Genomic DNA, 16,139 nt, shown 5'->3' with positions numbered 1-16,139 from the left:
CAACAGCGGTTGTCTATTTCTTCTCGCAAGAAAAGCTCGGTTTCGTGGAATCGTCACACGAGGCGTACTTTTGACGCATGTGGCAAAGGAAGTCGCATGTAAGCATAAAACGTCGCCTCTCCGATCTCTGCTGCGGGGTTACTGCTAAAGCGAACGTGAAGTCACTCTGATATGTGGCGTTATAGTTACAAATGTGATATGTATACATGAATGAATTTAGTTGACGACCTCGCCGTACAACACGTTCATAATCTTCAGGACATTTGTGATGCCCGCTCCCGACTCCGTCGGTGAAGATTATGCGTGCGCGTGGCGCTCGCGTGATTAAAATTGGACACGATGACAAACATAAGACACCATTGCGGCCGCCTGCATCTCGCGAAGCGGTTGCAGCGTCTCTGGAGCCGGAGCGGAACCAACGTATGTGGAAAACAGAAACAAAGCGACTCGTGGTTGCCAAACGTAAACGCGCTCATTACCCTCAGATTTTCTCGCGTGCACTGTGAGATCCACACTTAACTGCGTGACGTGCTCTTTGCTGGTCCCTTACATTAAGCCACCGACTCACGTGCATGGCTCAATTCACACACACACTGGTGCACACACCCGCAGTCGGCAGCACTCCGCTAGACGCGAGGTGCGAGACCGGGTCGTCCCTCGGCCACCAGCCCTCAGCGAGCGAGCGGGAGGACGGCGCTGGCAGCGAGGAAGGGTGCCAGCGGCAGCAGCAGCAGCAGCAGTGGATGGCTGCGCGGCGGCCGGGAGGCCGCGTTGCAGGCGTCCTCGAAGCAGCTCTGCAGACAACCGCGCACGTAGCGGTCCTCGAAGTAGAAGCCCCCGCAGTGGCTCATGTGCACAATCTCCGTGTCGATGGTCAGCGTGCCGCTGTCCAGGGCGCAGCTACGCAGCACCATTGTCTGGCTTGTCTCCGCTGTGGGGCAGCTGGGAAGAGGGAAGTGGAAAGAGAAATAAGAAACGGGGACACATTTAGGAACAACTGTGTGCAACATGCGGAATGAACATGGGAGGCATCACCTTTAAAGTTTCGATCCTTAACGGCATGCACCGCCACTCTATGGCAAGTAGAGGCTGAAATTCTGGGCGAGCGCAGTTTTTCAACGAGAAGTTGTTTATGTGCGCAATTTCTTCACGTGTCATAAGATTGCGCTATAAAAATCAATATATTCGCAGATCCCTCCACGGGAGGAGGAGGAAAAGGAAAAAACTTGATTGAAGGCCAGCACTATAAGGCCGCGTAAAAGACAGCGCTTGTTCTGATAAGGCCCGCTGATAATCTGCTGAGCCTGAGTGAAGCCAAGCCCTCCAGAAAAGAGGGGGAGGATAAGGAAAATTAGGAGAGGTAATGGCAGTGCTACACGACTAGATAATATGTTCTGTCTCTGCTGTCATCTCCGGACAGCTGGGACAGGCAGCTGGGTCACGTCATCTTAAGTTGCGGAGCATTAGTTGAGTGAGGAGAGTGTTAGCTTGAACTCTGTGAAACACGTGTGCTTGTTCCATGTTGAGTGACGCGTGAGGTTGTGCAAAATTATGCGGTTTTTTCTTGTGTTGTGGTACGGTTCACCTCTTTGCGTGTTGTGGCGTCTTCAGCTGACGTTGGATTTGGCCAGGGGATCGAAGGCGCCCGGATGTTGATTTCGCAGGCCCTTTGATGAACCAACTTCTTTCCCTCGATCCCATCATGATCCAACGCAGGGTGACTGTAATGTTCGGATTGCGGTTATAGGACGCTGTTAGATGTCATGTAGGTAGGTTTCTGGTACTCTGCGCATGGCCTTGCTGGAGTTGGTATAAATGTTGGTGTTAGCGGTCAGGTGTTTAGTCATTAGAGATGTTTCTTGTATTGCATACATTATCGCGGGAGTTTGTAGAGTGGTTACGTTGGGATGGTTTGAAAATGGAACAGTTGTGTGGGTGATCAGTGCTGTCTCTCCAGGTGCATGTCTGTGAACATGCATGTCCTGTCTGCGGTGATGTGCTTGTGCTTGATGTTGACCGTCGTGGAGGTGTGACGTCATGTTTTTTTTGTATCTTTGGAGATGAGGTGTAGCGTAGGGCCCTGGCTAACAGGTGTCAGGTTGATGGGGGTAATCTCTGCTCGTTTCAGGATGTCGTGCCCCTGCTTCGTACCAGACAAGCACTCTACTTGCCTGTCTCTGCATTGTTGTGTTAGTTCGGAAAGAGTGTGAAAGAGGCCAGTGTGCTGCTGAAGTCGCTGATTTGAGGTGTGTTTGAGTAAATCCAGAGCGGCCTTGTGATGAAGGGTGTTGAGTGAAGATTTGAGTTTTCGAGTTCGTGTTTTGGGTAGCATTAAAATCGGGGCGGTGTACAGGAGTATGCTATACACGAGCGACACTCGTAGTTTTCTGCTATTTATTCTCAAAAACGCACCCCATTAGTTTTCTATGACAGTATTAACTGCTCGGTGCGAGCGTGGGAGAAACTTTAAAAGCAAAAGATTTTCCTACGCATCGGAAGGTTAGATCATTTCCATTAATATATTCATAACAGTATCTTACAATACTGCACAGTTTCCTCACAATTAAAAGCGATATCCAAGGAAGGTGGAGTTGAATAAACGAAAACAGACATTACGCGCCATCGGAGCTGTGATACAACTGAACTTTCTTGCATTTCAGCCTTGCAGCGATAACTGATGTCTGGCGGACGCAAATATACAGCTTCCACCTGTCACTCATTGGCTGCACCCTTTGCAATTGATTACATACAGCTTATTTTCCCGTTGCTTCGCCTCTAGTGGCCCACGGGCTATTTCTTACCCCATAGTACAGTTGCTCAGTCGGCTGCAATATTGAACGGCATTATATATGTCCTTCGTGCCTCAACCACCGGTTCAACGGCAACTGGTGGCAGAACTTGAACACGGCGAATGTATACTTTACACTATTGTAGGGAATTTATTAATTGGACTAATTAACGTGTCAAAGCATGTGCCTCGACTATGAGGAATGCTGTATAGTGAAGAGCTCGGATTAATTTCGACCACAGGAGAGAGATGTTTTTGCGTCCACCGAAATTTCTCTATGGGAGAATTTCTAGCATTACGTTTGCATCGAAATGCGACCGCCGCGGCCGGGATCGAGCTCAGCATCAGAACGCCATAATGAATGAACCACCGCGGCAGCTGCAGCTCCTATAGCGCAGGTTCTCGGCAGGAAAACGCCGCTGGTCCGACTTCTACCGAAGCAATTGAGTTAAGGCCGAAACGCGAACTGTTTGTTACTTCGGCCGACACAGACGGACGGGAATAAGAACTGTTACTACAGCTTACAACAGAAGGGTTCATGCGTGCGTGTTGATAGCACCCTAGAAAATTTTCTTCATACACTTAAATGCTGCAGGGGATGATTCGGCCTTTTGATTGCAATATTTTTCGCATTTTTTGTGTGCAATTAATTAAGAAAGATAGCTAAGCTAACGTAACTGAAAACGGGAATCGAGAACCGCTCCTTGCAGACCACTGCCTGCTTAAGCGAAGAAAACCTGCTGAGAGCAGCCCTGGCTGCGTTGCGAGCAGGCGTTACCGCTCGCTCTGGAGCAGATGGCCGAGATGTGCCAAGGATTGACGTATGCAGCGTTCTATATTTGGCTGAGAACAAGCTGTCGATGCCTTACATCACCCATAGTAAATGATGTGTGCCAACACCCCCCCCCCCCCCCAACCATTGCCTCTTAATCTCAAAAACATCTTTTCATGAGCAGTTCTGCCTTCAAAGAAATGTGGCTATCTCTCGGGCTGGTTTTTACAATCAGCCGGATTTCTTTGCTTCGACTGTGTAAAAAAATATCGCCCGGCGCAGTAACTTCTCCTTCATATTGAAGCACAGCCTGTATTACTTCGCAAGCTTGTCCAGTTATCTTCAGAAATCCGTCCACTCCGCACCTCTAAAAACTTGTGCAAAGCGTGAGGCGTGGGCAAACTGTGGCGTTTTGGAACGAGAAGAAAAGCATTTTTCAAGTACAGTTCTGCGACAACGTGATAAAGCAATTGCGATTTTCAAACAATGTTGTTTTCAGTATGCGTATTTTACAGAAATAGGAAACGTGCAGGTATTACAAGCTGCAAAAATTAAGCGCCGATTTTATGAAAGCGTAGTAAGCGCGTTCATAATAATGAAGTACATGGATTTTATACTGAAGGTAAAAACATGAATTTTACGCGACTCGCATTTTGAAGCTGCCACGCAGACACTGAGCGCGGAAAAGCTCCCGAGACCTGAATAATGGACTCAAATGTAGAAATGGATTATTCAGTTATTTATTTAGGCAGCGTTTCCAAGTGTTCAGAAGAACGCAGAGTGACCGCAGATGGTGTGCACACTGACCACAGTCCAGCGTTCACACGGGTGCCGCTCAGCGCATCGTTCCTGGAAAGGACTAACCTACGGGCAAGACAGCGAGCGATGAAGGTGAAAGTCACACTCTGTTCGTGCGCTTTTCCGCCAGGCAACCACACACACCGCACGCTCGAGTTAGCCCTCGTCATGTGTGGCTCGCGTCCTTAGCCGCGTGTTCGTGACGTGTCCGTGGGACGCTCACCGTACACGCCATTCAGCTTGATGCAGGCGGTGGCCGGGAAGAGGCCGTTGCGGTTCTTGCGTGATGACATGCATGGCGACTCGAGCAGGTCGGCCGTGCAGTTGTTGTGGGTTCTCGCGGTCCAGCGACACACACTTGAAGCAGTCCAGGCTGCGGGCTGCCCCTGCGTGAGCGCCACCCAAGACTTTATTATGCGCGTTTTATTACCGCCCTCACTTCGCCCCCTGATGAGAATGCGAGCGCAGTGTACGGCACACGTGGAGCCGTGTGTGTCTCTTCCCTTACTCCAACGAGGGTGAAAAGTCTGGGAGGCTTCTGAATAATGCTATAGCGACAAATAAGTATGCTTACAACGCACAAGGGCCCGTAGTACGAGCGTGAGCGAGAGTGGAGACCGCGGCTGCGGGGCCGTAGTGCGCCGCGGCTATCTCGGGTTTTTGCACTGCACTCGATGCGAGAGTACCCCAAGCGACGACCAACGTCGCCCTCGCTATCACTCAGGCACTTATCAAGCTTGAAAAATTTCTTGTGTGGCGTTCGGCTAATCTTCTGCCGATGGTAGCGATGAATGGGAGGGAGGAGGGGGGACTGCAAAGTGTCAGGATATGACACTGTTGCGCAGAAGCGGAGCAGGCGGATGCCAGCACACTGAAAAATGATTGCACTCCGGAGTTGTAAAGACCGGTTTGATCTTAGTCTCGCGGAAGTTTCGTATCTGCTCCAGACTGAAAACAGACTGGAAAATGCGTTTTCCGTGAGGCGTTTTGTATTGGCATCCTCAGTTCTGATTTGCTACTGTGACGCAGCGACGTGTTTGGGGCTCCTTCGTTTGCACCGCTTCGTCGCATTGTCAACAACCGAGTAGCCGAACGCCCCACTAAAAATTTATCAGGCGTGATAAGCACCAGCGTGAGAGCGAGGGCGAAGTTTGCCCTCACTCGGGTCACTCTCGCAGCGAGCGCGCGGCGCGAGATAGCAGTGCCGCGGTGCAGCCCCGCAGCCGCTCCTGCCGCTGGAGGCGTGGTTATTCCACTTTTGCCCACACTTGCTCGTGTTTCCATTTTTCCTTAAAGTTGGGTTTCGATGTGCCGAGTCCGACGGAGTGCAGCACGCTCAAGGTCACTCAAAGGAGTGACGTTTGCGTCACGTGGTAGGCGGTCCGCTCTGATTGTCCGCGATCCGGTACGCTTCTCTGAACACATCTTTGTTCTAGAGTGCACCGCTTCGTCGCATTGTCAACAACCGAGTAGCCGAACGCCCCACTAAAAATTTATCAGGCGTGATAAGCACCAGCGTGAGAGCGAGGGCGAAGTTTGCCCTCACTCGGGTCACTCTCGCAGCGAGCGCGCGGCGCGAGATAGCAGTGCCGCGGTGCAGCCCCGCAGCCGCTCCTGCCGCTGGAGGCGTGGTTATTCCACTTTTGCCCACACTTGCTCGTGTTTCCATTTTTCCTTAAAGTTGGGTTTCGATGTGCCGAGTCCGACGGAGTGCAGCACGCTCAAGGTCACTCAAAGGAGTGACGTTTGCGTCACGTGGTAGGCGGTCCGCTCTGATTGTCCGCGATCCGGTACGCTTCTCTGAACACATCTTTGTTCTAGAGTGCACCGCTTCGTCGCATTGTCAACAACCGAGTAGCCGAACGCCCCACTAAAAATTTATCAGGCGTGATAAGCACCAGCGTGAGAGCGAGGGCGAAATTTGCCCTCACTCGGGTCACTCTCGCAGCGAGCGCGCGGCGCGAGATAGCAGTGCCGCGGTGCAGCCCCGCAGCCGCTCCTGCCGCTGGAGGCGTGGTCCCTCCACTTTTGCTCACACTTGCTCGTGTTTCCATTTTTCCTTAAAGTTGGGTTTCGATGTGCCGAGTCCGACGGAGTGCAGCACGCTCAAGGTCACTCAAAGGAGTGACATTTGCGTCACGTGGTAGGCGGTCCGCTCTGATTGTCCGCGATCCGGTACGCTTCTCTGAACACATCTTTGTTCTAGAGTGAATCGAAGCCCGTAGCCATTGATTTCTAGCCTGCTGGCATTGAGTGCTGTAAGGGAGAGCAAATAGGACATGCTTGAGTAAGCTGACGCGCAAATTTCGGTCATCACGGATGCGTGTGATATAAAAATGACACTTAAAAATCTTCGGGGAGTCCGTGTCTGTACGGATTGCGCATTCCTGTCTTCTTTGCGAAGTAAGCTTGTATACTTCGCGTGTTGACCATTTGTGTGGAATGCTGAAAATGTGTCGCAGTATACTTCAATGAGCCTGCAACAATGCGTGAACATTTAACAGCGAGGCACTGCAAACGGAGACTTGAATATCGCTGGCGTTGACGACAGTGCCGCGGTGAGCCGCAGTGAAGCGAATAATTCATCAGCTACTCGTGGAGTGCAGTTTGGCAGACCCTGAAGATCGTAGCTCTGAATTATTCGTGGGGCTCTACCCGGGAATAGAAAGGTTTCTCTATTTTTTTTTTACGACGCAGTAGAAGTCTCTAGCGCTAGGCGATGGTTTTCGTTTTTAGTTTAGTTTTATGGGGGTTTAACGTCCCAAAGCGACTCAGGTTATGAGCGACGTCGCATTGAAGGACTCCGGAAATTTCGACCACCTGGGGTTCTTTAGCATGCACTGACATCGCACAGTACACGGGCCTCTAGAAGTTCGCCTCCATCGAAATTAGACCGCCGCGGCCGGGATCGAACCCACGTCTTTCGGGCCAGCAGCCGGGCGCCATAACCACTGAGCCACTGTGGTACACTAGGCGATAGCTTCCAGAGCTGTGTGATTAGCTCCTGGGCGCCTGAGAACAGCACACTCCACTACAGTGGAAGCCAACTGCACAGCCGCAGAAAGTTGACAGCGATTACAACGGGTGGTGACGCAACTTTCCCACGTCTTCTGCTAAATGTTGTGAACTGTGCACTAGCACCGTAGAATGGAATGTTATAGCAACGCAATTTTGCTTGCATTCTGAGGCAAGCAGCATCGTACTAAGAACATACTTTTCGGCACATTAAATCAGGTGTTACTCACTGAACGCGGTTTTACGATCAACTATTCTGTTTCAGATGCCTTTTTTTTTGTGGTCGCCTTTTTTGTACTAGCAGATAACCATTTAAACACCATTAAAATTGCAAAAAAGTGCTGTAGTGTAATATTTTCATCTTTAATAGAAAAGTTTTCAGCTTTCGACGTTATAAAGACATCGATATTAAAATATAAAAAAGTTTTACACTAGACTACACTACATCAGAGCAAAAGTGTAGGCTGCTGTTTTAGACGCCATTCCTTGTTTACATCGAAAATAAATATTTGTCTGCCTCAATAGTGTAATCAGGCCTTAAGAACGACAATTTGTTAATTTTCCAGCGCTGAATACTAGCGTTAACGTTTTTGTATATATGTACAAAATTTCGTACAAAGTGCCACAATTGATGAAAATCCCTAAATTTAAATGCCGCATCTTATCAAGTAAACCTCCAAGGGATTCTTGAAACAATTTATATTTCTAATGTGCATGTTACTCTTGAGATTTCTTTTAACAAATTATATTACTAATGGTGGTAAAATATATTTGCAAAAAAAAATGCGGACGACGCGCTGCCCCGCTCACTGTTTTGCGAAATAATATTCATTGCGTTTCCTACAAGGCTTATCTGAAACATGACGGATGCTAAATTCACCCGAAACACAATGCATTGCTAGGTGCAGCCCACTCTCGGAAGAAAAAAAAATCTGCGTGTTGGCTTTGCGCCCAGTTGTGCACACAGCGTGTCAAAGGGTTACGGTAAACGGAAAACAGATAACATCCGTTTGCCAGTCAAGCACCCTGCTTGTCCCTTCGGTACCTGTCATCGCTGCTATGTTTTCCGTTGATCTCAAGAAAAACCTCGTTAAAAAAAACACACACACACATAGCAGCGGTATACCTAAAATGGGATTAGGATTTTATGACTTTAAGAGCACGCGTCAACAGTTTTTATGCCACTGTGCCTAATTCCTGACATGTGGCAACGAACAATCTTTATTTACCTATTTCAGACATATATAAACCATACTACAAACATGACAAACACCTTACGATGTTGATCGCGCGGCATGAGTACCCCTGTTGGAAGGGACAGTGAAAGTAGATTGAAGTTGGTCTGTATCGGTAGACTACTGAGTTCTAACGACAAAGGGACGACTAGCTGTGTCTGAAAACGGAGAATTTATAAGGTAGAAAACTTTAAAATATGGAATGCAAGTATCGCCGCCACTGGCCGTTTTTTTGTAAGCACACTGTGATGACGTCAAGACAGTTTTTATTGCTCAGATCCCTGAGCCTACGCTACACCCCCATTCACTTTCAGTCAGTGATAACGGAGTCTCTTTCGGGTTTTACGTCACGAGCTTGAATCGGTGCTGAAAGAGAATGTTCTATTCTGTAAATCTTATTTTCGCAGCAATAAATCCGTGTTTCACTGCTGAAAAAATATCAGTGTGGCAAGAAAAATTCATGAGATTGATTTTCGCACGGAACAAGATTCGCCTGCCATGCATTTCAGTGTCTATTTTTAAAGGGCAAGTAAGGTTTCTTTTTTTTTTCGAGATTGATGATGATGAATTTTTATGGAGGAAGAGCATCTGCGGCCAAACAAGGCCATGGCACAAGGTGTTTTTGTCTACTGGTTTGTGTACTGGGTTTTGGTAAATGGGTCTTTGACCTTTGACCCATTTACCAAAAATTTCACCCTGAAGAAGCCGATCACCATGTCAGGGGAAGCTTCTACCCATTGTATCACCAGTGGGTACCCGGCGGCGCTGGGGATCGAATCTCGCACCTCCCGCATTCAAGGCGGATGCTCAAACCACTAGGCCACTGCTGTGGTGTATTTTTAGATTCACGTATTGTATCGAAACTTTTACTTCAGGTTTTCCTCCTCGTCCTGTTCATTTCCACCAAGCTTGGGAGCTGTGCGGCAATGTATTCCGGCGCAAATATATTTTAAAGTTTACCGTTTATGTGGCCTCAGTTCAGGCGATTTCAGCCTGGAAAAATGCTTTTGCAACGCCACAAACATTAACTGCACGATGTTGCTAAATCCCCACGAGAACAAATTTTTAGCCTTATATTAGATACGTCAACAGAAGCATCGTTTCTTGACACGAACCGAGTTTCGGTTTCAGTTTCCTGTTTTCGCTGCTTTAAAAAGTTATACTTGCTCCTTTGTAAAGTGGTGTGCTGTGCCGGGGGCCGCAAGGAATGCGACACGATCATTAACTGAAACTGCTGTAACTAGGTTGCCTTTTAAGTTATACGGCGTTATATGAACCTGTTTTCGAGATTTTGGGCGTGAAATTTCGGCTCTTCTACAGTTTTCTTTTGTCCTGCAATGCCAGGCTCGTTCACAACGGCACAGTGTACAAATGTCAGTAGTTCTCATTTACGATCGCAGAAGAATATCATATTCTCATACTATCACAAAAGACATATTCCCCCACCGTATTTCTCAAAATCAAAGTGTGAGTGAGCATCCTAAAATACCTAAGGTGTCTTAACGTGAATAATGCTGGAACAGCATGTGGCGGAATGTTTTTTAATTTATCTATCGACTTAATGCATGTGCCTGAGTATGTGCGAGCAGCATTATGTTCTTCGACATGTATAAATTAGTGTAACTTCAGCTATAAAGCAATAATATATTCTCAATAAGTAAACGATTTTTCTTGGTTTTCTACGACATAGGGATGTAGTGATGACGAAATACTAGAAGTTCAGAGCTTTTATCTGAAATTTCCATTGTTTTCTCCAAGAAAATTTCTCAGAATTCTTCGCTTTTTGCTAATTTCACAAATGCACACTAATGTCAATGAATATATTCAGTATTTGCACGTACGAAAAGAAATAGCCATTACATGTAGCAGACGGAGAAGAAAAGCTATTACTGTGCTCCTGTGGCCATTTATTTTTTTTTTGCAAACCTAAAGCAATCTTTCTGTCACATGTAATCCCCTTCACTTGAATAGTCTCTGTCCGTTTCCTTCTCGAACCTGTCAGATTTTTTGACAGGTTGTTTCGAGATCGCAGCTTCCATTTGGACCCCTCACTATGGTGACAGATTGGACAAGTTTGTGCTTCCTGTCATGCTAAGCAACAATACACAAACAAGGATACAGGGAGAAGACAGGCCTATAGAGCCTTGCGCGTGTTCACACAGTGATGCAATGTTTTTTATGCTAAAAAGCAGTGGGATATTGCGAATGACGTGCAGTATACTTAGCCGGCTTTCTCTGCGGTAGACAATATCGAAACCTATTCCTGAGAAGAATGCGAGGTCAGTATCAAGCGAACGGTTGATGGAGACAGGTCTCAATCCGTCTCACATAACTACGTGCACTCATTTTATCTCCTAGAGTACCTCGTCATGCACGGTTATATCGTGGGGTGTCTCGCTGCACGTGTGCCAGGGCCACCGTGAGTGTGCTTCGAAGCACACTATTATTTTGATGGCCTCATCTTTGTTAAGCACAGCCATTTTCCTGAGTGAGCGCCCTCTTTTACGACTGGGCAGGCTTGAACCCGAGTTACACGCGCGAGATAAAAGAAAGGAAATCAGGGAGGTTAATTAAGCAGGCATAATGTCCGGCTGGCCCACCGTACACAAGAAGGGAGGGCAATAAAGTGCGCGCATTGAGCGCACCGTGTCTTTGGGTGTATTGCTAATTTCAAACAAAACTGCGGACAACAGGCTCTGTGACCCAGTGTGTGCAGCTGCGTTGCGTTTCATTGAGAATGCGGAGCATTGTTGGGCTTGATGTATACGAAGGAAGAACGGCATAGCATCGCCCAAGAAACGGTGCCCCGCGTAGACTGGGCGTCCGTCGACGCGCGTAATGTCTAGTTTGCGCAACAAGGCGGCGAGCTGCGCTGCCACACACACATATCATCACCTGCAGCAGACACGAGGTGCTGTCGGCAGTGTCTGCAGCAGAGAACAGGTGAATGGCTGCAGGACGTGCTTTCTGAAGCTATACAGGAGTGAGCCTTCCACTCGCTAGACTGCCTTGCCTGCTCAGAGCGACATGCGCTCCCTCGTTTTCTGTCACGAAACTTATAAATGCGCATAAAAACAATGTCTTGCCACATGCATCCAGAATAATTTATTCTTTTGCCCAAGAACTAAGGGGTTAAGCAAAGCTGGTCAAAGTTTATGCAATGGTCTTAGTGTAACGGCTGAGCGTTGGCTCCGAGTGGTTTTATAGTTGAAACACCGCCTCTGTATAAGCGTTAATTTTCAGACGTTTGCTCATTCCATTTGAGCGACTCGCCGTCCTGCATAACGCGCATGTGCTCCGCTATGCAAAGTATGAGAGCGTTTGTGTACTGCGTTCATATCATGCTCTCCCACCCCGCCCCAGGCGATACAGTGCATAGAATGCGTACGGCACGACCTACCTACCCTGCCTACACCCTCGGGCTCGGACGTTGGACGTTACTCCGCACTTCTCTTATAAAGTTGATGCCATAGGAATGGGGACCAGCATGGGGAATATTGTGTCAGCAGTACAGCGGGGCGCTATAGAGTCCGAACTGTTTCCTAGCACAAGTGTTTTTTTTTATGTGACGTAATAAAAAGAGGGAGATTTTAGGAGATTATTTACATGACGTCGGGCCAACAACGAAAGAAAAATAGGATTCCCAGCTAGCGTGGACGTAAACTATGAAAAGTGGACTGTGATGTGGGCAGCTTAAAACACTTCGTCACGAGTAGTCATGCACGTCAGCCCGTTTACCATCTCGCTATGTTCTACAGCAGGGTCGCCACCTTCGTCATTTCTATCTCGAGCAAATAGCCACAATGCTTACAATGCTCATCGGAAACCAGGGAATGGTGTTTCCCCGCGGACGCAGCGTTCTGCTTAGTGTAAGAAACCAGTATTATTTCTTTCTGCTGCTTGTCACTGAAAAAAACTGATACGTATGGGGAACTTGCGCTGAAGTTTGCGGTGCCGACTGCAGCGCCATAACACTATAGAGGTTTGGTTTGTTGGTTAGCCTATGAATAGTTCACTCATATTCGGCACTTGCCTTGTCGATTGTAGCTTCTAATTCTAAAGTTCGCTTGACCTCATATTCAAACAGGCACTGTTCGATATTTCTTGCATGTGAGCCTGCCCACAGCTAAGAATGCGCCCATTCCTACCGCGTATGCACTCTGGATGACAACGGCTGCCTGACGCAACTGAAACCCAGCAAATTTTCTGTTCCAGTCCTAACTGAAAAAAATTGTGGCCACATCCGCGAATGCTGGTTGAGGGTAAATCAGGAATGCATTCGCCTTTCTTCTTCTCATATCTTCCTTCTCCTCGTGATTGCTAAGCGCCACTGGGCTCCAGTGTCGGAGTGCACAGGTTGCGATTCGTGCAAAGTACCACGCCTTCCCTCGGCATAGCATCCTATATAATTCTCGCGACTCTAAGCGCGACCGCGCGAAGAGAGGTGTAGAGGGCTGCGTACAAGAGTTACACCGCCTTTCCCCTTTCCCTAGGCAGCACAAGGACAAAAGGTAGCATGGACGAAGTTTGCGTCTTCTGATAAGTGACCTATCAGGTGCCCTATTTGCTGCTGCAATCGTTTTATGTTCCGACGCAAGAAACGACGTTTACCAAATTATTCCACATATGCCAACTTGGGCTTGTTCTCTTTCTTTTTCACCGGGCCACCCGTGAAAGACGCGGTCGTCTCAAAATTTAACCTTCCCGTTGCAGGTGCACTGAGCAAAGGATTATTGCGCAATAAGTGCGCTCATTCTTTGCGAGCACCTCGCCGCCTCACCTGTGTGTTCCAGGCCGCGGCGAACACTATTCTGTCGCCGGCTGAAATGTGTCGTCCCCATGCCACTCGCCGTTACACTGTATATTCTCATAGCCAGGCACAAACAAGCAAGCAAAACAACTACCATAACAACCAAATAAACAAGCATACAAACTAACAAGGGGCGAAGTTCTCAAATGGGGAAGACGACGGTAGTGTACGAAACAGCGTGCGTGCTGCTCTCCCTTCGTCGCGGAGCTGCTTTAAGGAACCGGCCCGTCGCGCAGTCCAATCGAATGCGCCTTGGACAGCGGCGCCGTCGAGGCAGCACTCAGCCAAAGTAACTCAAATAAGACGAACACGAGTGCGACCGTACTTTTGTGTAGCAGCACGTGTCAGTGCATGCGCAAGAATTCAATCTCAGAACTCATGAATATTTTGGGCGACGTAAAAACGGATAAAGGATCTTTGCTGCTCGGTGAAAGAGTTAGAGATAGGGAGAAACGCGAAGGGGACGGATCGAGGCCGCATCAGAGCAGGTGCAACTTAAACTGCGCCTGCGCGCGGGTGCAAGAAGCGATGTGAGGAGAGAGCGATGGAAATGAAAAAAAAAACAGTAAATAGGTAATGCGAAAAGGAAAGATTTATTCGATTCTAGGGAAAACCTTTTTAAGCTTGATAGTTTTGCTCCCTCGTAAAGTTTGTCCCATTGAAGAGCGGCGTTTGAATTGGATAGGAAAACCGGCTTTTAAGGGGGGACATGGGTCTTTGAGCTTCTTTTTTTATTTACAGACCAAATTTGACGAAACTGTAGACTTATTCAGTTTTTTTCGCTGATTTCAAATATGCAATTTGTTTATTTCTAGGCCAATTAGTTCTTGAGATATTAATATATATCATGCCATTGTCTGCTCAAACAATAGAAGAAAATGGGCAATCAGATATTTAATTTTAATACGTGGGTAGATACTACAATGTGTGAGGAATGCAACGCTGGAAGCAGTTTTCAAATTAAGCTAATGATATAGATGTAGCAGCCTAATGAACTTGGTGCTCAAAACATGGTCATTGGAGTGAAAAAAAACAAGAAAATAAAAAAATTGGAAGGTAAAAATTAAAAACCTGTTCCCAGCGTTGCATGCATTATGCTTCCACCTGCACAATACAAAAAGCATTGTAGCTCTAGCAGCTCTAAGTGCTGAGATACACCTCGAGCAAACTTCCAACTTGACACAAAACACAGTTTTGAGAAAATGGCAAAAAACAAGCAGAACAATATTTAATGAGGAAAAGCTAAAAATATTTACATTCAAAAAGGGCTAATAGGCACCAGGCATATAACCTGATTGGCTTTTGCCACCATCATGGCGCTTTCTTAGGGCCCGTTGCATGTTCGCGTTCTCAGCATGCTTGCGTGCTGATGCCTTCCTTCTGCGCAGGTCCTTCTCCAGCATGCGCTTTTTACTTTCGTTGCTTGGATTCAAGCCCAGCTCGCTGAGGATCGCTCTTGATGCTGCTACATTTCCAGCATTGAATTTGAGAACGGCTTCAGCTACAGCAGCCTCCACCGCGAACAGTGATGCATGGGAGTGCTTTGGAGCAAGTGCCCATACCATAGAATGTAGGCTTTCATTATTGTTCTGCGTTTTGCCACGCAGGCATCGCTCCAGCAGCTTCTTGTCCGAGAGGCGCTGATATATGGGAAGCAGGGCCTCACAAACATGGGGGGGCAGGTTTCTGGGATGCTTTGGTGCTGGCTCACCCCTGGCCTTTGCCGCATTTTGCTTGCACCAGGAGCTCGGCCCCGTTGGGCAAAATGTATGGTTGCTTTTTGCATCATTAGATGTGATGTGATGAAATGTGGCCATCACCGCCCTCTGCATGGAATCTACATCTTTGTGGGTCTTCAGAGCCCACCCATATTAGGAGCTCATTTTGTTTATCAGATCTACCATTAGGTTGCCCCTTCCACTGAGGCTTTTGGAGCCACAGCTACTGCATTCTGCTAAGCAGTACCCATGCGTTTCTCCACATGGTTCACGCAGTCCTCTTTGTTTATGGGTATATACCCATACACCTTCTCTTCTTCCAACGCAAGGTAGGTCCTGCTGTCACCGTCGCAAAGTACAGTAGTGTACCGCAGGTTGTGGCGCTCGAGGGACCTCTTGAACAAGATCAGGGCAGCCTCCACTTCCATCTCTCCTGCCTTTTTCGTCGTGTTCTTTTGGCACACATGGCTGGCTGTCCATGATCCATATGAGGGGTCGTCCTCATTTGGGCCTGACTCGCATCCGGCGCAGAAATTGCTCAGCACGACATAGTCAAGTACCAAGCCACTGAACAGTTCAATTACTGCCCCGACGCCAATGTGGGAAGTGTGCCCGCGCGTCATCCACGACCCGTCGTATGAAATGGCGATGTTGCCAGGATTACTCACGTTCAGTTCTGCGTAAAGTTCGCGAACGGACTGCGCGCACTTACTGGTCAGTTTTCGTGCCGCGCGACTAGCAGCAGGCATCAGCTTGCCTTTCAGATGCGACTGCCACGTTTTTGTGTGCAGAGCCCGATGGCTGATATTCATTGCCGAAAAAATATCATTTAATGCCGTTTGGCGATTGCCAGTGGCCAGCATCGCACGCGTGGTGAGGACATTCACGGTGAAAGGATTCACTTTCTGCGTACCTTCGACGCGCGGCGAACTCCATGTCGACGACGTGTCGCCGCAATCATGCACACAATGTGCAGCTTGACCGCAAGGCTATATTCACGTTC

General features: G+C 48.0%; 1 pseudogene; it reads right to left on the bottom strand.

Annotated features, from left to right (window-relative positions):
• Positions 1-559: 559 nt before the first annotated feature.
• On the bottom strand, positions 560-15,759 carry LOC144120036 (uncharacterized; annotated as a pseudogene).
• Positions 15,760-16,139: the final 380 nt, after the last annotated feature.

This window comes from Amblyomma americanum, chromosome 1 (assembly GCF_052857255.1).
Source record: "Amblyomma americanum isolate KBUSLIRL-KWMA chromosome 1, ASM5285725v1, whole genome shotgun sequence".
NCBI classification, from domain to species: Eukaryota; Metazoa; Arthropoda; class Arachnida; order Ixodida; family Ixodidae; genus Amblyomma; species Amblyomma americanum.
Note: the sequence above shows the minus strand (reverse complement) of the source record. Positions and strands in the feature narration are given on the sequence as shown.